Genomic DNA, 26,866 nt, shown 5'->3' with positions numbered 1-26,866 from the left:
GGGGCTCAAACATATGCACCATGAGATCATGACCTGAGCTGAAGTCAGACACTTAACCTAGTGAGTCACCCAGTTACCCCTAATTTATAATCTTAACACTCATGGATAACCTTTTGCTGCATATCTTTTCTTTTTCTAATTATGCATATATATGTATACATTTATATGTAGACCTCAACACTCATAAATTACATTTTGCAGTGTATATATTTTTTGTGTTCATATGCATACATACCCATATAATAATTTATATGTTTTTATATTAATGGAAAAAATATATATGCTTCCTAAGCCTTCACTGTCCACTCCTTCCCCCCAGTAACAATAGGCTGCAGATATCTTCCTTGTTGATAAATATGGATATATACCACAATTAAATGATTGCATTATACTCTATTTTGTGGTTGTACTCTACTTATTCTAATATTTATGAACCTTTTGTTGTTTCCAGCTACTTGCTAGCATAAACAATATTTCAGTGAACATTTTTGTACATATGTCCTTGTGCAATAACTTACTTGTGCAAAAGACATGTACATTAAAAATTTGGATGTATTAAAACGGGCAGTTTTTACTTTTTTCTTACACTTTTTCATATTGTTCAAGTTTTTTTCTAAAAGTGATACAGGGAATGCAGAATTGTCCAATTGCCCTCTAAATATTTTGTGGTATGTTACATTCTCATCCATGAATAGGAGTGCCCAATTCCTCATGCTCATAAACATTAAATATTAACAATATTTTAAATTTTTGCTAAAAATGTTATCTTTTATTGAGGTATGTTTTGTTGTATTATGTAGCATTTTAGAAATGTATTGTGATATTGAGTACATTTTTTAGCTTATTTGCTTTTTCCATTTTCTCATTTGTAAATATTCCAGTTATTTTTATGGCCTATTTTTCTATTTTTTTCTTATTGATTTTTGAGTTTTAAGACTCCCTTTTGTTATACCATACCAAAAATATACTTTTTTCAGTTTGTGGTTTGTGTTTTAACTTTGTTGGTGGTCTTCTTTTTAATATAGAAGTTAAAAAATTTTAATGTAGTCAACTTATTAATCTTTTCCCCATTTTATTTATTTTTGTTTTTTATTAAAAAAATTTTTTTTAACGTTTACTTATTATTGAGAGACAGAGCGTGAACAGGGGAAGGGCAGAGAGAGAGGGAGACACAGAATCGGAAGCAGGCTCCAGGCTCTGAGCTGTCAGCACAGAGCCTGACCCTCTGTCAGAGCTCAAATTCACAAACCTCAAGATCATGACCTGAGCCGAAGTCGGACGCTTAACCGACAGAGCCGCCCAGGCGCCCCAATCTTCTCCCCGTTTTAATGTGATGCTTAGGTTATTTCTTATCTAAAAAGTATAATCTTTATATTATGCAAGTCATTTAGATTTTTTAAAAGATTATTTATGTTTTTAGTTTTTACGTTTAAATAATTCATATGGAATTTATATTAGTATAAAGTGGTAGGGATTTAATGCAGTTTTTTCCCTAAATGTCTACCTCTCTTCATTGAATAGTTTATTATTTATTGAGTAGTTTATTATTTCTCCACTGACTTGAAGTATCTTATATAATAGAGTCTTCTATAAACTGCCATTTGTTTTTAGATTTTCAGAAAAATTTATCTGCCTATCATTCTGTGCCAGTAATGCATTATTTAATTATTGTACTTGTGTAATATTTACATTAATATTTTTAAACCTAAAATTTATTTAGATTATTTTATTCTTGGAAAGAGATTAAACTTCTATATTTAATTTTTGAAATCACCTCAAATATACATTGTTTATTTGATGTATAATATAGCATCCTTGGCCTTAGAATATTTCTTTTAGTTTTATAAGTTTTCATATTGTGTATGTGATATATATGATAAAAATTTTAATTTTTTAAGAAGAAGCATTTTGTCAAGTAAAATTGTTTTTAAAGTAAAAATGCTTTTTTTTTTTTTTTAAATTTTTTTTTCAACGTTTATTTATTTTTGGGACAGAGAGAGAGACAGAGCATGAACGGGGGAGGGGCAGAGAGAGAGGGAGACACAGAATCGGAAACAGGTTCCAGGCTCTGAGCCATCAGCCCAGAGCCTGACGCGGGGCTCGAACTCCCGGACCGCGAGATCGTGACCTGGCTGAAATCGGACGCTCAACCGACTGCGCCACCCAGGCGCCCCAAAAAATGCTTTTAAAATTGTTTCTTTGTCAAGTAAAATTGTTCTGGGAAGTTACTCTGAGCTAGAAGATGCAAGGAGGCTTTGAATTACAGGCTGATGTGTGGACTTGGGGTAGGACCTGACCTAGAGAACTCTGGTGGTTGAAACACAGGAGTAGGGTCAGAGTACAGAAATGGTGGGGTTTAGAATCTCTTAAAAGAAGCTCTTTTACCATAGGTTTTAAATGGGCTAGGTTCTGAAATGTTAAGGAATGTTATTTAAACGCAGTAAGGACAGGGCACTAGTTTTGAAACCAGAGATTGTGAATTTGAGTGCCAACCCTGCCAATTTACTAACTTTGTGAGTATCTAATCCCATTGAGTTTCATTTTCTTTCATTTATAAAATGAGGATAGTAATCCCATCACAAAGTAAATAGGATTTAATGAGAAAATAAATAAATAAATAAATAAATAAATAAATAAATAAATAAATAAATATCAATGGTTGGCCTATAGAATTTTCTTTATAATGTTTGATCTTTTTTTTTTTTTTTTTTAAGTTAGGTCTAGGATTTGAGTATTGGAGAGCTCTGTGAATTTCTCCCATCTCCTCATATTAAAAAAGGCAGTGGTTTTTGTCCCATTGCTAGCATGAGAGCATTAATATAGGGAAATGAGAATTATGTAGTGTGTAGCAGGGTATTTTCCCTATGGATAGCTACAGAAACACACACACACACACACACACACACACACGCGCGCACACACACGCACACACACACACACACACACACACACAGAGTTCCATCAGTCTCATTGTAGATCTCAGAAAAAGAAAGGGAAATTATGAAAATTCCAGGACAAGAAGATATAGAAATTGGCAATTGATTGGAACTGGGGAAGATGGGGAAGCGCTGGCACTGGAGAAATGTATTTAAGAATCCAGTGATTTAACCCATTTTCATTTTGCAAAGCATCTTTTATCAAATGAGTTAAGTGAGAGAGCAATGTATTGAAACTGATATATTATGAGAGAAGTGAATGCCAAGTATCCCATTCTACAGATGAAGTGACAGGTGATTATGTCCCTCACAGAATGAACATAAGCCCAGTGATTGGAAACTCTGACTTAAAATGAAAGCTCTGTCACTAATTTTTCATATGGTCCTACGTGAGTTATGTGTCTATTTCGTTGTCTGTAAACTCGGATGCATCTCATCTTGGTATCCCTGTTATTTTTCATATAGGAAGTGAGGTAATATCTGATAGATGCCAGGTGGACTGTACAGAGAAATCTTTAAGATGTTATGAAGAATCTGCAGTAAAAGGATAAGGATCTTTCCACATGATTCTCTTCATTTGTTTCTGTGTTTTTGAGAGTGAGCAAAAGACTTATTAAGTCTGAGAAAAGACTAAACTATAGTGTATGATTGAGCTCCCCTTGAGTATGCAGTGTGTAGTTATTGAGTGTGATGATGAGGTAGCATTGCCAAGGACACAGCTCTTATGTCACAAATCCTTGAGACATTCTTCTTTAAAATATGGGTGGTTATATTAGCTACAGTTCATTGGTGTAAGTTGTGACTTGGGCATATTTCAAGGAAAAAGCAAAAAGAGAAATACATTTATAGAAGACATTTCCATTTAGCATGTTCATATCTAATCATTACTAAAACTTTGGAGGGTAAATAATAGTATCTCCATTTTCTTATGCATACTATTTATTTATTTATATATATTTTAAGGATTTAAAAAAAGACTTTATTTTTAAGTAATCTCTACATCCAAAGTGGGGCTTGAATTCACAACCCTGATATCAAGAGTCACATGCTATACTTGATTGAGCCAACCAGGCACCTCTCTTATTCATATTCTTTATTTCAGAAAACGAGATTATATAGTTTTATAATCTGTTTTCTTCACCTAACACATTTCACACAAAACTAATTATTTGTCTGCTTTACTAGGCAATGAGCTTCTTGAAGTTACGAACTCTATTCATTTTTGTTTTTTTAGTGCTTAACATAGTGCATGGTGCAGAGCAAACGTTTAGTAAGTGATGAATAACTGTGATTTATTCTAGGAATCAGGACTCTTAGATAATTGGCCTATAGTCACCAGATCTATTTTTCTCTTCTTTTAGCATCTCTCCCCTTTTCAATTTCTATCACGAACTGAGAAATGCTTATAAAGTGCTATATGCATGCTATGTAGCAAGTTCAGACCATGTTAACTCTGCATTCACATAAGTTGTTCTGGTCTGAATCCAGTTGATAATGCAGCTGTTATTTTTATAATCTTATTCTAAGTACATATTTGCACAACAGGCGGTGTCAACTCATCTAAGTAACTTGGTGTTATTTGCCTGATACTTTAAATGACAGAGCTCCATTATTGAAGTCATTATTTGTGGTTAAGAGGGAGTGGTACTGAGAATGGAAACAAGAAGAGTGTCTTAAGATGAGTGTCAAAATGGACCCTTTTTAGATGTCTTCAAATTTATCTTGATTTAACTACCTAGAACAAGTGCACAGAACAGTCCTTCCTCCTTTGTCTATCAGTTTACTCTATAGAAAATAGTGGGCTGATTTAAAAAAAATTATGGGCTTAGAAATTAGTACTTTTTGCAAGTTTTTATTAAGTGAATGCTTTTAAAATGTTCTGAGACTTTATTTTGTGAACAGAATGTGGGAGAGAAAACTCAGCAGGGATGGAATCCTTTCCTCTTTCTGGTTACGATAATGCACTGCAAATGTTGAGGCTATTCTAACTATAATATTTATCTTACAATGAATCCAAATTGTCAGTTGCTGGAGATCTGGAATTGTGCTTTATTATTCTGTATCCCTAGAGGTCCCAATTCATGGTATGCATCCTGTGGGCCCTCAGAAATGTTAATTAAATTGCTGGAGAATTGCTTGTGTCATTCTCAGATTAAAAAAACAACAACAACATCCTGCAATAATTTAGACTTAATTTTTAAGTTAAATTCCTGTGTTTAGTTTCTAATCCTCCTTTCATTTAAAAAACACTTTATTTTTTAAAAATAGGAATTCCAAAATCATTGAGACACTTTTCTGTAAGATAAAATATTTTATGGAGTTACAAGATTTTGATTTATGCACAAAAGTTTTTGTGAGCTTACCCACATTTACACAGTTGCCCTTTAACCCAAAAGTTATTGAATTTTAGTGTGCATAGGAATTAACTGGGGGCTATGATCTAAGATAGATTCTTAGGCCATACTCTCAGAATTGCATAATCAACAGGTTTGGGTGGGACCCAACAGTCTTTTTTAAAAATTATTTTCTTGGGGCGCCTGGGTGGCGCAGTCGGTTAAGCGTCCGACTTCAGCCAGGTCACGATCTCGCGGTCCGTGAGTTCGAGCCCCGTGTCGGGCTCTGGGCTGATGGCTCGGAGCCTGGAGCCTGTTTCCGATTCTGTGTCTCCCTCTCTCTCTGCCCCTCCCCCGTTCATGCTCTGTCTCTCTCTGTCCCAAAAATAAATAAACGTTGAAAAAAAAAATTAAAAAAAAATTATTTTCTTTAAGTTCATTTATTCATTTTTGAAGAGAGAGAGAAGTGCACACATGCACATGTGCAGGGGAGGGGCAGAGAGAGCATGAGAATCCCAATTTTCACATCCATGCTAACAGCGTGGAGCCACGCATAGGGCTCAATCCCACGAACCATGAGCTCATGACCTGAGCCAAAACCAAGAGTCAAACACTTAACCGACTGAGCCACCTGGAAGCTCATAAAAATTAATTTTAATAAGCATCTCAGCAGTTCTGATATAGGGAGTTTGAGGATTATGTTTTGATAATCACTTTTTTCTCCAGTCCTACTCACACAAGACTTTCTCTGAATTTTGTTACGAAATTGATACCATGTATGTCTGAAATCAGATAGGCTGCAAGAAAAAAAGGTGTATTAAAAAACACAATGATAGGAGTTATTTTCAAGAAGTATATTTTACAAAGAATAGCATGGATGTGAAAGAAGACATGAAAGAGAACAAGTTTATGGAGTGAAAAGTTACAAAACATATTCCAAATTTTTTTGGCCCATAGCTCATTTTTTCTTTGATTCTGGTCAAGTGACCTTGCTGCCTTATGTTGTGTTTATGAATTTTTTTATAGTCAAGACCTCAAAATATAAGAGTTTTTGGGATTAAGTTACACAATGATTTTGTAAATAGGTTTTGGAAGTTTGTGGTCTATATTTTGGTCTTGGTTCATAGCAATAAGCAATAAGCCTTTGTAAAGTGTAAGACGTGCTGTCTTCTTCTAAATAATCTCATTCATTTTTCATGTAGACACAATTTTTATACTGACTTTCTTGTTCACAGATAGATCATCTTGAATTGTTATTTCAGGAGAGCACTAAAATTTTGTCAGTTGTGAAAATGTGTCAATCTTATGATTGACTATTCTGGTGCACATGTTGGTAGAGGTGAACTGGTGGGCCTAAGAAATGCAACATTAATCTCTTCTGATCCAGAAATACCTTAATTTCTCTTCTTCTGACCCAGAAATACCTTAACCTGACCATCTACAATGTGTTAAAGTAGGCTTAGGAAATGTTACATTAAAGTGTAAGTATGTACTTCCCAGTGGATGTGGATAAAATATAAAATTGTAAAATCTTAGAGTGGTAGGGACTTTGAGAGGAAACTGGCATAGTAGTTCTTAAGCACCATCTACCTCTAGACTGGCTTTGTTTTGGGAAGAAGAAAGAGCAACTCACTTGCAATCAGTATTTACCATATTACACTCAACTGCGCTATATACCTCTTTGTTGGCTTGAAAATATTAAACTAGATAGTTTCCTTAGCTTCAAAATGGAGTATCAGAATGATAAGCTGTTATCAAAATGTGGTCCACGGACACTTGGGAATCCCTGAGACCCTTTGAGAGGTCTGAAAAGTCTAAATTATTTTCATCATACTACCAAGGTGCTATTTGCCTGTTCACTATGTTGACGTTTACACTGAGGATGGAAAGCAATTTGGGGCAAAATTGCTGGTGCCTTAGCACAATCAAGGCACTGGCACCAAATTACATTACTAGTCATTGAATTTTTTTTTTTTTTTAATCATCACTACTCACACATGAAAAAGCTGGTTTTGCTTAAGAATGTTGTAGGTGAAGCAGGAAAAATGATAGATTTTATTAATTCTTGACCCTTGACCATATTTTCTAATATTTTGTGATGAAATGGGAAGTATACGTTTCTTGAGGAAAATCATGTGTGTGATTGAGTTGCAAGCTGAACTAACTACTTTTTTTCATAGAACCTCATTTTTACTTGAAAGAATAACCAAAAGACACACAGTGGTTGTTTAGACGTCTGCTTGGCTGACATAGTCTCAAAAATGAGCAAAGTGAATCAGCCAGCCATTTTAAGAAAAGCAACTGACACTGCTGTCAATAATAACATTTGAACTTTCAGGAAAAAATTAATAGTTTGGAAAACTTGTATCCACCATCATGAACTTGATGACTCCCCAATACTTAGAAACTTTTCTGATAAGATTGGTGGTGATATTAACAAATGTGATTTAAAAAAAAACTGAATAATGAAATATGTTAATGTTTTGAAAATCTACACAACTCAGTGTACTGATATTTTCCCAAATGAACCAATGCATGATGCTACAAAATCATGCAAAGGTAAAAGATGCATTTAAAGATCAGTGGGTTTTAAAAGTAAGAGAATACAAAACGTTCATTGATATTCAGGCTTCAAATTTCATATTGCAATTAACCTTTGAGAAACTATTACTTGTCAAATTTTGATATCAAAGAAGAATAGCTCCAGTTGTCTGGAAAGGCTATTGAAACAATCTGCCTCTTTCCAACTTAATATCTGTGTGAAGTTGGATATTTTCACATGCTTCTACCAAATCAACATCTCACAATAGATTGAATGCAGTGGCACCTATGAGAATCTAGCTGTCTTTTATTAAAGAGATTTGCAAAAATGCAAAACAATGCCTGTCTTCTAATTTTTTTTATTGTGGCAAATATATTTTAAAACTTATGCTTTTGTGTTACTATGCAATAGGCTCATCATTGAATGATTATTATTTATTTTAAATGAATAATCTTTTTTCTCAACTTTAGTTTCTAATTAATATTGATAAAAGTAACCATAGCCCTTTGGGATTTTCAATAATTTTTAGAAATGTAAAAGAGTCCTGGGGCGCCTGGGTGGCTCGGTTGAGCAACCGTCTTCGGCTCAGGTCAGGATCTTGCAGTTCGTGGGTTTGAGCCCCGCATCGGGCTTCGTGCTGACAGCTCGGAGCCTGGAGCCTGTTTCAGATTCTGTGTCTCCCTTTCTCTGTCCCTTCCCTGCTCATGCTCTGTCTCTCTTGCCTCTCAAAAATGAATAAATGTTAAAAAAAATTAAAAAAAAAAAAAAAGAAATGTAAAGGAGTCCTGAGACCAAAGTGTTTGAGAACCATTGGACTAGATGGTCTCTAAAGTTTATTTCAACTAATAATATTTAGAACATGCAACCATTCTGAGGCGCCTGGGTGGCTCAGTTGGTTAAGCATCTGACTTCGGCTCGGGTCATGATCTCACAGTCTGTGAATTAGAGCCCCGCCTCGGTCGCTGTGCTGACAGCTCAGAGTCTGAAGCCTGCTTCAGATTCTGTGTCTCCCGCTCTCTCTGCCCCTCCCCTGCTCATGCTCTGTCTCTTTCTCAAAAATAAATAAAAACATTAAAAAAAAACATGCAACCATTCTAATGTAGTATTACTCCTGTAAGAGATCTTAGGCATTTTTCTCTGAATGCTTCTCAATGTCTCTTCTGAGTAGCCCTCAGTACTGAAATCATATTGAAGATGTAGTTTGAGCAGCATAGAGTACATGAATAGGCTATTAGAAGTAGGCTTTAATAATAACTATCTTTGGAGATTTTTAAAAATGTTTATTTATTTATTTTGAAAGAGAGAGGGAGCCCAGTGATTAATTTTATGACTATTATTCTAAATTCTTGTTCTGTTATATTGCTTAAATTGTTTTTGATCAATTCATTAGCTATCGCTACTTCCTGGAGTTTCTTTTGAGGAGAATTCTTCTGTTATGCTAAGTGAAATAAGTCATACAGAGAAAGACAGATACCATATGTTTTCACTCTTATGTGGATCCTGAGAAACTTAACAGAAGGCCATGGGGGAGGGGAAGGATAAAAAAAGTTAGAGAGGGAGGGAGCCAAACCATAAGAGACTCTTAAAAACTGAGAACAATCTGAGGGTTGATGGCGATGGGAGGGAAGGTGGGGTAGGTGATGGGTATTGAGGAGGGCACCTGTTGGGATGAGCACTGGGTGTTGTATGGAAACAATATTGACAATAAATTTCATTTAAAAAAAAAAAAGAAAAAAAAGAGAGAGGGAAAGTGCAAGTGGGTGGAGGGGCAAAGAGGGAGGAGAGAAAAAATCCCAATTAGGCCCTGCACTGTCAGCACGGAGCGCCACTCGGGGCTTGATCCCATGAACCACAAGATCATGTCCTGAGCTGATATCAAGAGCCAGACACTTAACAGACTGAGCCATCCAGCAGCTTCACCTTTGGAGATCTTTAAGGGAAAATTCCTATTTCTTTGAGGAAGTAGGTTCTTGTTTCAGGAAAGCAGAGTGTTGAACTAGGTAGCATCTGAAATTGTCTTTCTTGACATTTCAGAAACACTCTTACTTTTGCCTTAGAAGATGGAAATGTCAGTAACTAAACCCTCATTTTCCATTCACTATTGCGATGTTCTTGTTAGCATGTGTGCTAAAAAAAGTTGGGCATTAGCAAAAAAAAAATTGTGCATTAACTTGGTATCATTTCCTTTGAAAAATGAATTTCACATTTCACTTTTTTTTTTTTTTTAATTTTTTTTTTTTTCAACGTTTATTTTATTTTTGGGACAGAGAGAGACAGAGCATGAACGGGGGAGGGGCAGAGAGAGAGGGAGACACAGAATCGGAAACAGGCTCCAGGCTCTGAGCCATCAGCCCAGAGCCTGACGCGGGGCTCGAACTCCCGGACCGCGAGATCGTGACCTGGCTGAAGTCGGACGCTTAACCGACTGCGCCACCCAGGCGCCCCCACATTTCACTTTTATAGTTAATTCAAATTCTACATAATTTAGTATAATTATTAAGAAGGAAAGCTAAGAATTATGGAGTTCAAGACACACCTTTTTGCCTACTGATGCCCTCTATAAAGAACAGAAGTGATGACAATAGTAAATAAGGTTTTATTTTTTAAAAATTGATGCAGGTTGGGGGAAAGTTTCAGTCGTAATGCAAAATAAAATCTCTACAAAAATGTATTTGATTGAACTTGCATACAGGATATTTTTTAATGCCTCCCTAATTTTTATTTTGATGTATAAAAGACAAGACACTGATATCTTTTCAAGTCAGTTGAAAAAATAAATGCTTTAAAGGGAGTTGTTTTAACTCAGAAGTCAATGATTCAATAAATTAAACAAATTTTAATCCTTGACCTGAGTTTGAAACATGTGATACTATAATTTAATGTAAAGGTGAACAAAATTTCGTTACAAGTGTTTTTGGAAGCACTTCAGTACTTAAAAAATACCTTAGAATCATTGACTCTCAGGGTCAGAAGGTCATTTAATCCAACCACTCATTTGATACTTGGACCTTCTTGCTAAATCAAATAATAATAATAATAATAATAATAATAATAATAATAATAATGGATGGGGATAAAAAAAGAAATAGGTGTGGTTTAGAGACAGCTTTAAGCAAGATTAAAAAAATCTAGTTTGAAAGCTTTTAAACTTTTAAAGTATAATTATACAGGGAGGTGGCAGTGTTTTTATTTGCTGTTTACTTTTGATCTCTTACCTATTTTTGGTAGAGTGGGACATGCTTTTGTGAAAATGTTTATGGTTTCTTCACTTGATGTCAAGAAAATTGTTTGAAGTTGCCTTGTAATTCAGTGGTTTTTCTTTTTGTAACCTAATTAGTATTTGGCTTCGGTTGCCAAATTAAAAGCAAGTTAGTCTGGATTTGGGTGACTGCTTTTGAATGGATAAGTAATATACTGAATTTTAGAAATAGCTTTATTGTTTGGGGACAAATTAGACATGTTAAGCATAAAAAAAATCTAAATAACTCCAGCTTATACGGAAGTTAAAATAAGCTTATACACTCAATGCTAATATTTTTGTTAAATTGTGCTTTACTTTCTGACACTTGTATGCATACGTGTGTGTGCTTGTACCCATATTTACTTTTCTATAAATTGATTGGTTATTATATGTGTATTTTTAAATTCAACAATACATTTTGCCATCATTTTTATGTCAATAAATATACATTTATATCATAATTTTTAATGAGTATAGAGTAGTGTTATATGTACATATCATAATTTGCTTATCCAGTTAGTGGGTTATTTCCAATTTGAGGTTGTTATAAAAATTCTGTAATGAACATAAATATTACATATATATTTATTTTAACATTTTTGTGATTAATTCTTTAGGATAATTTTTAGAAGTAGTGTTGCAAATTCAAAGGATATCAACATTAAAAAATTCGACACTTACTCTCAAATTACGATTCAGAAAAGTTGTATCCAGTTTATAATCTAATCAATGGTATATGAAAGTATTTTTTTCCCCACACAGTCACCAATACTAGTTTTTGACCAGTTTATAAATTATTTTGCCAATATTTTAGGTGAAAACATTTTATTTATATTTCTTTGATTATTAGGCAGATTATAGATATTTTTGTGTTATTGAACATTTGTATTTCTTCATTTATACACTTACTTTTTATATTCTTTTGTTTTTTATATTGGAGTGCTTGTAACAATTCACTTTTTATTTAATAAATTAAGGATGTCCAAAAGATTTGACAACCAGAGAATATGAACAATGTCACCACCATGGCCAGATATAATAGTCTGTGGCCCAGGTTGGATTATTGATTCTTCAAAGGATCCTTGAGGGGAAAGGCCATCGCCTTTAAAAAAAAAGTTATTGGGGTGCCTGGGTGGCTTAGTCAGTTGATCATCTGACTGTTGGTTTTGGCTCAGGTTATGATCCCAGGGTCATGGGATGGAGCCCTGCATTGTACTCCATGCAGGTCATGGGGCCTTCTTAAGATTCTTTCTGTCTCTCGTTCTGCTCCCCTCTCCCACTCACTCTCTTTCCAAATATAATAAAAAAATGCTGTATTTATTAATTGAGCTATAATTTACATATAACATATTAGTTTTAGGTTTACAACATAATGATTTTACTTATTTTAAAAAATTTTTGTGTTCATACTGTCTGGTACAATCTCTCACCCATGGTCATTATTTGCTAAGTGAATGAATGAACAGACGGAGGAATGGGACAATCCATGGTGATTGGTGTTCTGAGGATTCATTTTCCTAAACAGATTGTGATTTTCCAGAAAAGATGGTGATTTGCTCTGACATTTCCTTCTCTAACTTTTTAGTTTTATGCTGCCCTCAAGACCAAAGTAGCCACTTTTATTTTGTAAATGACCTAAACTTTTCTAGTTCTTAAAGAAGTAGCTTACTTTAAATTGTTTTTTGTGAGTTAATTTTTAACTCTTTGCCCTTCATAAAATGTTACCTGTTTATTCCTAAATTGTTTGCAGGAAGAAGTGTGCATTTAAGTCCTCTTTTTTATAACAATTAACTATGTGACTTTAGAACCTCATGCTTTTTAAATTGTTTGCTCCAAAATCCACCAATAGTGTAAATCAGTTGATAATGTGAGTCAGAGTTGCTTTTAACATATGTAGTAAGATTGCATTGATATGACAAATGAGATTTATTGACTTCATATTGATGTATATTAGAATATTATTTGCCCTAAATGTCTAGAATCTGATTTGTTCCAATTTTAAATATTTCCAGAGTTAGAGATCTTAACTCCCGAAGAGTCCAATGATTGAGAAAATGAGATACTTGTTAGCTGCAATATTTTTTTGGATGCATTTTATTTTATCCCCCATTATTTAAATGCAAATGAAAGAGATGGGTTATATTGTGTATCTTGTGTAATTCTAACTCATACTTTTAAAGGAATGGTTGCCAGAAAGACAAGGTGTGATTATTTTTATAATATACAAGTATTGGATTCTTCCCAGATTTTATGCTTTTGGGTATACAGCGTTTTGCTATAGATTTATTTTGTGGATAACTTCAAATTATAATTTACGACTCAGGGCAGGATAAAATGTAAGAATAGCTTATATCAGAACATGTATTCTTTGCTGGCTTTGAATTGTACACAGAATGTGTCCACATGGTGTTATATAGTGTACCAGATAAAATTGCTCTCCTGGATCTGAAAACATTAGAAAGCTGTGAGGAAGAAATGGGTGTTACACCAAAAGTAAATTCAGAGCTACCTTCCCTGGCCTGACTCTCCTGTACTTCTTACACCCATGGAAGTAGGCATCATAGAATTGTTGGAAACCTGTGAAACTGGAGTGAAGAAGGCCTGAGGAACCATTCTTTACACAGAGAAGGAGGTCTAGAGAAGAAACCTAATAGTGTATTAGCCATCAATACTTAAACCTGTCCAAATGCCCAGGACTTTTATTATTTATCAATCCTGACTGGAAAATAGAATAATTTATCTGGGTCACTTAGGCAAAAACATATTATAGGAGCTGGGGTCAGGGCTGAGTTAGATATTTATTTCATATCTCATATTCAGATGCCTAATTCATTTTAACCATTTGTGCTATAAATATAATGTTGAAAGTGATGTTTCCTACAAAAGATGTTGATCGAGATTCATTTTTTTTTCCAGAATGAATCTATTTAAATCTAGTTAGCTAACTAACTGGTTAGTTAACTAACCTATATGTTTACTAGCTATGTTTAAAAAGTGTGTATTGAATCAAACCAATCTCTAAGTCTAGGAAAGTTTCTGACCTAAATTAGGAACTCAAGTTCCATTATTATTTTAAGTTGAACACTACTCATAGCCATCCTCGCATTTTGGAAAGAATATGGCCCTTGCAACAAAGTTTCTTTGTTTTCATGGAACTAAAAATGTGCTGTATTTAGACCAAACAATAAAAATAAACTACCAAACTACCTTCTAATGCATGGGGGTTCTGGAGAGAGGAAACCATAGATATTTAGAGGCATAAAGTGACTCATTGTGCTAGTTAAAACTTTTTACAAGGCTAGCTCTGTGTGTTTGAGTTGCATCTGTTACTTCTTCAGCCAGAACTAAAGTGTGTGCAAGCAAAAGAATTTTGGATTGAATTTTGCCTTATGCAGAATGCATTGCGTATAGCCTAAATGTCTAAATGGGTTCCATACCTTAGGCAGAACAAGAAATGCATCTTTTCATTTTTATTCTACCTGTAAGATATTCCTGTTGGACACATCCAAGATATTTTCTGTGAAGTGCATTAATTTTAACTTGTAGACATAAATTAAACATGTTTTTCAAATGTAACTACTTGTAAGCTTCTATTCCCTTAAAAATTGTTTTTCTCCCTTTTGTTTTTATTTACTGATACTTTAAACACCTACTTTACTACTGCCTTTTTTTTTTTTAAAGCCGTAATGGATAGAGATGTTGTATTCCTAGAGATAGAACAATGAAATAATTATTTCTTTTGATATTATCATCTTGAAAAAGTTGTTAGAATAGATGGGGACAACTGCCTGAGTTAAAAATAGTATAAATTTTAGACAGAATGTATATACTCCTTTAATAAAACATTTAATGCAGTTTACTTATATTATTAAATTTCATTTTCTGTCTAAACTTTCAGGTCACTTTCATGAATTCAAAGGCAATTTACCAGTGATTTCTGGGTGCTGGGGCTGATTTTTTGTCCGTATTTGTAAGTATTGGTTTATTTATTATTTTTCTCATTGTATAATGAAAAAGTTAACAGTTTGTAAACAAGATCTTAATTTCTTTTGTGTGTGAATTTTTATTATTTTCTCTGTTACTTTAAGTGTTATTAATTTTTTGTAAAAGTTTTCTTAAGAGGACTCTGGAAAAAATACCAGCTGGTGAAAAAAGCCTCAGTTTGTGATTTCCAGTAAAATAACACAATGGTTGGGCCCGTTATAGTAAGCTGAAAGAATAAATATCTTACTTTTTGAAGATGGGTCTCAATTATAGGAATGAATTACCTTAAAGGAACTAGTCTATATACATATGAATAATTTACCCTGATAACTTCCCTCAGTCTTCTGGTTGTATGGACTTGAAAAGTATTATGAGCCTATGCACATGGAAAAGATGTGAGATGATACAGAATTCAAAGAGCTGTCAGTACATGAGGAGATTATGTACTAAGGAACCAAAGGCTTATTTAGTAAATGTATAATGTGTATCCAAAATGGGGGCATTCCTGCCTTCTTCACCATCCCTAAAACACGAGTAAATTTTAAGTGGTATTTGGGAATACAAAGATATCTTTTTCTCAGGAAAGAAGATAAATTTCAAGAAAAAAATGGAATGAACTTGAATGAATCAATTAAAGTACTTTAAATTTATATATATTTATTAGTATAGAAGTAGTTTAGAGTATGAGGCAGGTATTAAAAAAGTCTGTGTGCATATAAGACCATATTTAAGTAACTTGAGTTTAAAATATATTTATATGTGTTTATTGTTGGTAAGGAGCTCGTATACATTTGATAACAATAAAGACGTAGGAAACTTGTTCTCTTTTAGTGTACTCCTACAAAAGGGTTTTAAAGAATATGCTTCTAGGAGAAGTATTTAAAAAAAATAAATTATAAATTGGAGTTTAAGTAATTCAGTATTTAAGCAGAGCATAGGGAAAATTTATTTAAAACCAACTTTATCTTTCTTTTAGTAGTAGCACTGATTGGGACAAGCATTATGAATCAGCTTTAAAAAATAGATGTGAATGTTGAATATAGTTTAATACATTTTTATATATTTTTAATGCTTTCTGAATGAATAGATTATTTTTGTGGAACTATCAATTCACATTTTATTATTTGAAGACAATTCTTATGTAAAACACAAAATATTAAACGGCATGGCTCATTTGGATTAAATATAAGCTTTTAATTTGTGCAAGGTATCATAGTGAGGATTAGGAGGCGAAAAAGATGGAGAAAGAAATATAAAGTACCTTTGAAGTGCTCTCATGAAAAAGGATAATTCTGAGGAGTTGAGTTTATCCTATTAGAAATATGAGTGAAAGGAAACAATTTTGAGTTGTTCAAATCTTATCTTAGTTGCTTTGTCCTTTCTTTTAACTCCTTTCTCTCTTCTTTTGTATCGTTCAGTCATTTTCTTTTTTTTAAATGTTTATTCGTTTTTGAGAGAGAGAGAGAGAGAGAGAGAGAATAGGGGAGGGACAGAGAGAGAGGGGGACAGAGGATCCGAAGCTGGCTCTGCATTAAGTGTAGTGAACCTGATATGGGGCTTGAACTCATGAACCTTGAGATCCTGACCTGAGCTGAAGTCCAGTGGTCAACCAGCTGAACCACCCATGTTCCCCTAAATCATTTCTTTCAGTAAGTTTTTAGGATGACTACATTTTTAAAATGACAAATAGGAGATAAATACTGGCATTTCAACCAAGATGGCATTCATTAAAATATTAAAATTAAAATATTTACATTTCTCATTACCCAAAGTCTCTCTTTTCTTATTTCTTTACTCCTCTTCTGTGTCCCCCCTCCACCAGATGTACTTAGGCTAGCTTTGAATGGAGGTGATCCAATTTGCTGAGATTTTTCTAGTGATCTAACAAAGAGAGAGACTAAAAATAGAAGGGATACTGTGGCTGTAGTTTTCATATGGTTATTTCTGGAGTTCAACTTAAAAAAAATCTTTTAGCCAGTTTTTATCTGATCTCTTAGGCAGAAGCCATGCTAATCATACAGGCCCAAAGTAATTGTTTTACAACCCTGAGAACTTCCATATGTCAGTTTAGGGCATGGACTTTGTTGTTCCTTTGTTCAGTGGTCTTAAGCTTTGTTAAGGCCATCTCCTAAACTGGAACTTTCTTATTAAAGGAATGTAGCAAGATACTACTGAGATAAGTCAGATAAAATTAACATGGCATCCAGAATGCTTAAGTTCCCATTCCTTTCAATTACTGCAGAAATTGTCCACCACTTACACTGAATGATGAGGCAGCTAAAACAATAGAAATATTTATCTAGTTTGGTTTAAGAACACACAAATGGGATATGTGACAATGGCTTCTTTTAGGAACTTTAATTTCCATACTGGAACTGCTTATTTGCTACATGATCTAAGGAAGAAAGTTATACCCATAGCCATGGGAAGGTTTCTTAGTAAGGCATGTAGAAGCCAGTCTGTGAGATAAGGAAGGTGGGATATTGTTTTGCACATCCATAATGAATGGGCCACACCAAGGGTGTGTGAGAACCAACTGGAATCTTACCTACTCACATCAACCACCTACATCAAAAGAGGAAAACACTGTGAAGGAAAATGGTTATCTTCTCAGAAGCTGAAAGCCTCTTACACTATTTTTTTCCTCTTTAAAAAATAAAACTACCCTTGTCTTTTTCAAACGTAGGCATTGTATAAGAACACTTTGTTTTGCATGTGCATATCTCACATTTAATTCTTTATCTCTAATTTAAAAATAATTGTGTAATTCTGACCATTCAGTTTTACCAGGACAATAAATGATTGGTTTAAAACAACAACAACAACAACAGAGATAGGCCATTAAATACCCTGCTTTTTCAGGTTCCTCAGGCCTTCTAAGTTATTTGATAGTGAATTTACATTTATAAAATTCTGTCTTTGTTCATGGTCTCGAATAGCAAACTTTTCCCTGAAAAGATACAAAAGTATTTTATTGTCTGGCATAAGAAGTGATTATTGCTTAGCCCTATGCTTGAAGCAATAATAATAACAATATCTTATTTTGGTATAACACTTGCTTTTACAGACATTAAAGTGGCCGAGTTTTGTAAAAACTGTTAGGTAAGTAGGAATTATCCTTATTTTTGCAGAGTAGCAGGACTCAAGTAGAGGGACTCATGGTGTAATTAATTCAGTGCCCTTTCCACAAAACCAAACTGTCCTGTCACAGAGAGAATTTTAGTTCTCTTTCTTTTGTTGTTTTTGATCACTATCTCAATCTCCATTTGGTGGTCATACAAATATTTTCAAAAAGTTGAGGGAGAGTAAGTCAGGGAGGAGATTGTAGAACACTTTTTACCAATTCATTTCCTCATGTCCCTGGATCATTTTCTCCTCCTTGACATTTTCCTATCCCCCTATTTCAAAACTGCCACATACCGTGCTTTAGCTGAAAGTTTTGGAATTGTGTTGATTTTCAGGAAACAAACAAAAAATCATGAATTCATGTCTTTGTGGTATTTTAAAATGGAAAGAAATCTGTTTCAAACTGAGCATAGCCCAGACCAAAGCTCCCTCAAGTGAGAATGCCTGTGATTTTCAGGACAAGCAGGTCTAAGTGCATTATCTTTAAAAAATATTATTCCAGGCTAATCTTCACATAAAGCAGGTAAATAAAAAAGATGAGCTGTGAAAATCCACAAATAGGGCTTGAATGCCATTTTCCATGACAACGGGAGCTGCCCCCTGAACGCATTAATGCTGGGAACGTAAGGAATTTACAATTGTGCCTTCTCAGTTTTACAGTTGTGTGCTCATGTTAATTAGAGATATACTGACATTTGAAGTATCTACATTAATACACACAGCTACTGTACATTTGTGAACTGTGGCCAGAAATCTACTTTAATTGAAAGCAGTTTGCTAATCTGAATGTGTATATCCATTACATTTTAAGCTTTTAAGTTTTATATACTAGTGCCCTTCGATACTTTTTCTTTCTGCTCTCTTCACTTTCTGTTTCTAATTTATTTTTACCTGAAAGGACAGCCTGGCCTATTTTAATCACCTAGTGGTGTTTTGGAACAATATTGATGGAATTTTGAGAAAAAGTGTTTTTAATAGTGTCCTTTATTTGTTGTAGTTTGAATATCTTTTCCCTCTCTGACTTTCTAAATTGTGGGTTTTTCTTGCAAACCTTTAAAATGGCCTGCCACCTAAATAAGGTAGGATTTAGGTTTATGGAATTTGCTTCACTGGCTATATTTAAGCACTAAAAAGCTACTCTTCACAGTCACGCTCTGGTTTTAGCCAGAAAAGCCCAGTATTAGAGACCTTGGTGGGATGAACAGTGAAGAGGCATTCTATTTTTTTCTAATATAGCTGGGTTTCATCTTTCCCTCTTGATGTCAAGCCATGTATCTTAATTTTTGGTTTGCAAATGTGTTCACAATAGCTTGATGACTTGAGGTCATTGTTAGCCCTAGAGTTTTTGCTTTGTCTCTGTCACACAAAGAAAAGACCTTACATCTATTTTTTGCAAGCTTGTATTTCTTAAGAAATAAGAAATATTTCCCTGTCAGGATTTTTAACCTAATTGTTTTGTACTTGTTATTTAATGAAACTCCCACACTTACTTTTTGGACCAATCCCTGAGTATTACACAAGACCAGTTAGAAAGAAGCTTCCTTTTAGCAGAACCAGAACAAGCCGCTCTAAAAAGTTTGTAATACTCTGGACTTGTTTCATTAAACCATTTTACTGGCACCATTAAACTGCTGAGACCTGGGCCCATTAAAACTTACTCAGTATTATTGTTAGGATGATGGCCTATTTTACCCTTTATTACTTTTTTTCCACTGTGCTAAGTTCCTCTGTTCTTTATTCTTTCATGTTGCTTACTACATATTGTGCCATCACAGCACATTTGGTAATTCCAAGTTAATTGCTCAATTATCAGTGATAGTCATGAAGCACTTGAAACATGCACAGTGGAAGATTTAAAAAATTTCAAAATAAGTTGGTGTGTCATAATCTCAAATGTGAAACATGCCAATATCTGCAGGCATAAAAATACACTGCATGAGCTAGGCATTTCAGGGAAGGCAAAAATCTACTCTTAAAATCAGTGCTCTTGTCTGGCAGTGAAGTGTTTCATCTTTGCTAATTTCAAACAACATATCTAAATTTGATCTTGGTTTACTTTTCAACTCTAAAAATTTGGTCATGGTTATAAAAGAAAAGGGAAGTAAAACTGTATTGATTCAGTTTAAATGTTTTACCGGAACCTTACAATCATGATATTCACTGTTAAGTGGAATTTGATGCGAGGTAGATCCATGTTGGATATCAATCAAAGAAGCTGACTTACTAAGGATGTAGAGTGATCTCTTTATAATGTTTCTTCATTCATAAGGCAGTCCTCTAATCAGAGGACAGCATTATTACAGTGAAGGTAGTATGTTGATGCTGAATTTAGACTGAAACAACAACAACAACAACAACAACAACAACAACAACAACAATGGAACAATGACACTTTGGGGACTTATTTAGAATATCATGCAGTAATATTCTCAGATGACTTCAAGATAACTACACATTATGGCAAAATAATTATTGTAACTCTTTTGGCAACTAGGCAACTATCATTAAATTTTGCATTAGTATTCAGTTTAGGGTTTTCTCTAAACTAATATAGCGCCAACAGCTCTTTTTTAGATGCTATTATGGTTCTTTCACATTTTTATAGTACTGTAGTAAAGCTGAATTTACTGGCTACATTTGAAGGTGGAGTAGAGCAGCACAAGAGTCAACATTAAAGTGATTCAGTGCCCGTTGGAGAAAAATTCTTCTTAACTTGAGATTGGAAACAATGTGGGTCTTGAGGGCAGTTTGCTAAGAGCAGCTAATAAATTTGAATATTTCCCTAAGAAGCTGTTCCCTGAACTTGCTATTAACCAAGAAGATAGGTTTAATCATCTTTCAGCATTCTTACATAACTTTCATTAATATTTAAAGGAATTAAATGTATGTAGAGAAGGGGAAATAAAGCCGTAACCTGAACTGAGTGGTGGTCTCAAATATAAGGAGGCGAGGGAGTGTCAATAAATGCAGTAATTATGCACAGCTAACCATTATTTTATCATTAAATGACTTATAATTATAACATATATAATGTAGATCATATATAATATATAAGTATGAACTATACTTCATATTAAAACAATTTTTTTTTTGAGAGAGAGAGAGAGTGTGAACATGAATGTGAGGGGAGGGGCAGAGAGAGCAGGAGAAAGAGAATCTTTAGAAAATCTTAAGTAGATTCTATGCCCAGCTTGGAGCCCAATGTGGAGCTCGATCTCACGACTGTGAGATCTTGACCTGAGCCAAAATTGAGTTGAACACTTAACCAACTGAATCTGCCCTATAATGTCTATACTTCAGTTAACAGTAAAGTCATTGATTTACTCAAGCATTTAGATAGCAACAGTTTAGTAGCTATTTAGTTTATAAAGATTGAATAATCAGCAAAATCTAGTATGTTTTGTTGTATGCTTATCTCTATACCTCACTTGCAGCATGTAGTTTCATCTGAAGTACATATTTCATGTTATTTTGGAGTATGGATACAAATGCTTATCATTTCACCAAGTTTTTGACCACTGTAAACATCAAAATGTGAGTTAAATGTTCTAGTAAAGATAAATTTCTCTCTGCCTTCCTTCCTTCCTCTCTATTTCCCTTTCTCCCTCCTTCCCCCACCTCTCTCTTTCTCTCTCTCTCTCCCTGATACATATATATGTGTATCACCTACATATAGCTTACTAGAGTTTTTCAAAGATGCAAGGCAATCATAGTGTAAAAAGATTAATTTCCAAAGCATCATCTTCCATAGGTGACTGGCAAAAGAGACTGATCCTTAATGTTTAATCAGTCAAATAAGTTTGTCCACATGATGTAATGCTTATTATTATTATTTGTTTAGCACTAAGGGCTTGGCACAGTGCTTACAAAAGAAGAAAAGATAGTCTCTAACCTAAGGGCTTAAAACTTGATATGTTACTAGAGAGTTTATGTGGGTGGAGTTTTCTTTGGATACAAACTGTATTGGAGATAGCTCTTTTTCTTTTCAGCTTACACAGTTTCATATAAGCTTAAGTGAATGAATTCATTAATAAAATCAGATTTTCTATTTTTGTTTCACCTTTGGGCTCTTTTATACCTTTGGAACACATAAGCACAACAAAAAAAGATATGTTTGATGGCTAATTATGATTTTTCCCTTTTTGACCCAGGCATAATAGATAATTAAGCAATAGCATTAATGAAATCTAATTCTGCACCCCTATAGCTGCCTACATTATTAGGTGGAATTTAAATTCTTTTTTTTTTTTTCTTTAAAGCTATGGCAGGCTGGGAAGAAGCCAGTGGCTTGATTTTAATTATTGCCACCAGTGTTCTGAGTTTCACTGAACAAAGTGCAGAAGAAAAACAGATATTTATATTATATATGGATATTATATACAGATATTATCCTTCTGTGAATATTATTTTTCTTCCATGACTATATACATATAGCATCACTAACTAGAATGGGTTGTTTTTAAGGTGAGATTGGTCACACATAATTTGATATCTCATATAGCAGTGAGTATACACATAACGAATAGTTGACAGGTTTAAGGGATGGAAACATTCTGGGCTTTCTGGTAGTGGCCATTTGTAGAAGGCACTGTTGATTTTGTGACTAGTTACAGAGGGTTTTTCCCTGGACTTGCAGTCATGGAACAGATAGGAATTGAAAGGTAATGTCTGGGGGAACACTGAGAAAGTAAGACATGAAAAATATGGGTGTAAACAAGAGAGCTGAGTGTAAGAAAACTTTGAATGCCTGGAACTTTTTGAGAAGATATGATTGAATAAATAGAAGAAATATCTGTCCTTCCAATTTCACTGCAGTAATTGAACAGAGGAGACAAAAGGGAGAGAAGTTAGTGAAACAAGACTATTGAAATAGGAGACTTTTGTAAAATCACAAAATGGATTTGAGGATTGTTATTTAAGATGTGGAAATAATTATTTGGATGACAGTAGTAACTTAAAAAGAGCTCTATAGTTTTTTCCCCCTAATTTGTTCAATTTTATTGATTTCAATTTAGTGCATTTTAAGAACAACTGTAGGACTTTTAGGAAATGGGTAGCCCCTGGTAGAAAAACCAACGAGAATAATTTTGCTTTATTTGGGGAAAAATTAACATAGATATATATGAAAATACTCATTTAGGTATTGCTCTAATATTTTATATGGGAGATCTTTAGAAATGTCTTGTAACTATCACCAAGAAGCATCCTTGTATCATCTAGAACAAAGAATCTTATGAATTAGGTTTCAAATATGTTATATGATGTTTTTAGTTTTAGAGGTTGGGAAGTTCTTTGGAATAACATTTCTGTAAAATGACTTTTAGTGTAACGAATCTTCCTTTCCTTTCTCCTTCTGCTTTTCCTCCCTTCCTCCCTCCCTTCCTTCCTATCCTCCTTCTCCCCTTGAGTCATTTCTTTCCTTCATTTAGAGATAGTTTGTTTTCAGTTAGCCTGTATGCTGCTTGCAAAGTTGTAAGATAATAACATGTGTCCATTAAATTGTAGGCAGGCTCACGTTTTTGATTAAGGACTGAAGGGTCCCTATTTGGTTTCTTTTTTTAAAATTTATTTTATTTTATTGTTTAAAGTTTTTATTTATTTATTTTGACAGAGTGAGAGAGAGCAAGCAGGGAAGGGGCAGAGAGAGAGAGAGAGGGAGAGAGATAATCCTAAGCAGGTTCTGCACTGTCAGCGTGGAGCCCAATGCAGGGCTTGAACCCATAAACCATAAGATCATGACCTGAGTCAAAATCAAGAGTCAGATGCTTAACCAACTGAGCCACCCAGGGGCCCCTATTTTAATTTCATTTCATTTCATTTCATTTCATTTCATTTCATTTCACTTTATTTTATTTTATCTTTTGGGCGGGAGGGGCAGAGAGAGAGGGAAAGAGAGAATCTTAAGCAGTTTCAATACCCTGCATGGAGCCCCACACGGGCCTGAATCTCACAATGGTGAGATCATGACCTGAGCTGAAATCAAGAGTTGGATGCTTAACTGACTGAACCGCACAGGTGCCCTCCTATTGGGTTTCTTATATGAACTAAGGGTACTCTTGCTCTTTTTGTGTAATCAAAGAAACTGAAGAACTGTTGGGATTAGTTTTACTGTTATGAGGCGATGAAGTTAGGATAATGGGAAAGAAGTGGTCATCTTTATTGACCTAACAGTTTGCTAAACCTGAATTAGGATTTGTCAAATTTGAAGGCTTGTTGAATGTTTGCTCTCTATGAACAAGATTAGTCATGGTCAAAAAGGATAATTTTTAAGTTTTCAGAAAGACTTTCTATAGTCTATAGACTGTTTGGCCGTATACTTACAACCTTGAAGGCAGTCCTTAGTTGTGTTTTTCTGGCAAGTCTACCATACAGAGTGAATTCGTCACAGGTTTTGATGTTGGTTGTTTCTTGAGAATTAGTTTGACCAGGGGTTAAATATCCCATGCAACCAACAGGGTAAAATTTATGAATGATCTTAAGAATACTAAGCAGGAAATGAAACCCAGATATGCCTGAAAGAAAGTTGTGGATTGGTTAAGGTTATGATTATACAGGAAACTAATAGAACAACAAGCTTTGCAGCAATTTGAAGTGTTTAACAGGGAACAGGCTGCCACTCTCTCATTACACTACCGGCCAGACCAGCACTCTAAACTTCCCAGTGTCTGTGGCAGGAGAGGAGTGGGAGGGAATCAGGGGTCTATGGCAGAGAGAAGTTAACAAAAAGCAGCTATTGCTTGTGCTGAGCACCCGTATGTTTTAGACATTGTGCAATGAGCTTTCATGTTGTTATTTTTAATCCTTTCAATAGTCTTAAAAGATAATCCCTCCCTCTTCCAAGTCCCCAGTTTTTTTTTTTTCTCTGTCTCTAAATTCTGCTTTCTTTTTTGCTTTAATAGCACTTAAAATGATTGGTAAGTATCATATATTTGTATGTTTATTTAATGTCTATTTTCTTCACCAGACTAAAGGTTTTGTCAGGGCTGAGACCATGATTATTTTGTTCAATCCTGTATACCCAGTTTCTATCACACTGCTTGACACAGTATTCTCCCAATAGATATTTGTTGAGTGAATGAGCATCTGAACAAAATATAAAGGAAAGAAGGAAGGAAGAAAGGAAGAAAAAGGCAGAGTTGGGATACAAACACAGTCTATTTGACTTCACGACACATGTCTTCTCACTCTAGAACAGCAGCAGGGGTTCACTTTATTTAGAATATTCTTGATTATGCACTTATCTGACAAAATTTTCATAGGTTCAGCTGTCATAGAGTGTCTCAAATCTGTTTGCATTGTAGTCTGAGAATTCTTACATCTTATTTTGAGCCTGAATGCCATGAAAAAGCTGAACTGCCTTTTTTCTCATACTGTTGGAATATTGCAACCATTTTATTTTAACAGTTCTCTCTAGATATATAGATTTCATGTTCTAGATTTTTGGGTTTCTGCTCTTCCTACACAAAGAGAGTGCATTTCTCTTTCCTTTTCTGAGATTGTCACTTAATTTAGGTTCTTGTGCTGCTAAATTGACTCTCAGTAATAGGCAGAGTAACTGCTGTATGCTGTGCTGAGTTTTTTCCTGGAGAAGAGGTGCGTCACTCTTGTTCAGAGAGGACCTGTGGGAGGGGCTGGGCTCACCCACGGAGCTCTTATCTTGGCGGGTGCCAGGCACTGGGGCTTGGTTTGGTCATTGGGCAGTGAGTTCCTTCTGTTTTCCTCATTTTTGCTGCTTGAATTTTTCCTTGTTAGTAATAAATATCAGTGTCAAGAAGTTTTTTGCTTTAATATTGCTTTTTGAATAGTGCTTTTGATGAGTTTCATATCCTTTTATCTCTGGTTCCATCTTTTAAAATAGCCTTACTGTGTCTTTCCATTCTATTCCCCAGGAAGGGAGGTAATATAAGTATGTTGAGAGTAAATTCAAGGTTTGTCCAATCCCATAGTACAGAAAAGTGTCATTGTGTCTAGGCTTTCAACAATGACATATGTAGCCTTGAAAGCATACATTTTAAAGGTGTGCAGATATGGTCAGATCAAAAGGAAGTATGTATCTCCCAGATACATTGAATAGGTACATATTTAAATATTGATGTCAGCTTAAATTCTCCTATGTAAACTCCCAGGAGGATACAAGAAACAGATTTCTGTGATATGAAACAATAATCATCTTTACTGGACCAAATTGACAATTTTGGAAGCTCTGGTCATATGGGAATTTATCGTTCGAAGCAGCCTGTCCTACTTGGAAGTTAGTATCTTAGTGACGAATGATCTGACCCATTAGGGTCTTCACCTTGGACGGTGTAATCAGTAGTCAATTTAACTTTCAACTTGCCCTTTGAAAACTATTTAAAGATGTGATTATTTGTTTTCCCAGTTATGGAAAATCCTATTTTTTCTTTTGTAGCAAAAATTTACTTCCCAGGAGAGTGCTTAGTATCTGTTAGAAATTAATTCAACTCAACAAATATATACTGAGTACTGATTTATTCAAAGGAGAACATTAAATGCTGCATTGGAAATAAATACAAGTACACAAAATTCCTGCCATCAAGAACCTTAGAATCTAGACATAATTATTAACCCCCTTCCTTATTCCTTTTTGTGTGCTAACACAGTGTCTAACTAGTACCTAACTAGTACATGGCTCAAAGGAGGGATTAATAAATGTTAATTAAGTTACATTGATTATTGCAGAGGA

The 26,866-nt window shown here is 34.4% G+C and overlaps 1 protein-coding gene across 18 annotated transcripts in view; it reads left to right on the top strand.

Moving 5' to 3' along the window:
• SOX6 (SRY-box transcription factor 6) overlaps positions 1-26,866 on the top strand; it is a 619,662-nt gene that overhangs the window by 100,577 nt on the left and 492,219 nt on the right. For all 18 annotated transcript variants that reach the window (XM_045484620.1, XM_045484628.1, XM_045484622.1 and 15 more), the window contains exon 2: positions 14,951-15,022. The gene's annotated coding sequence lies outside the window, so the exon portion shown is untranslated. The remainder of the gene's footprint in view (positions 1-14,950; positions 15,023-26,866) is intronic.

The sequence above is a fragment of the Leopardus geoffroyi genome, chromosome D1 (genome assembly GCF_018350155.1).
Source record: "Leopardus geoffroyi isolate Oge1 chromosome D1, O.geoffroyi_Oge1_pat1.0, whole genome shotgun sequence".
Lineage (NCBI taxonomy): Eukaryota > Metazoa > Chordata > Mammalia > Carnivora > Felidae > Leopardus > Leopardus geoffroyi.
This window is presented reverse-complemented; position numbering and strand designations above follow the sequence as displayed.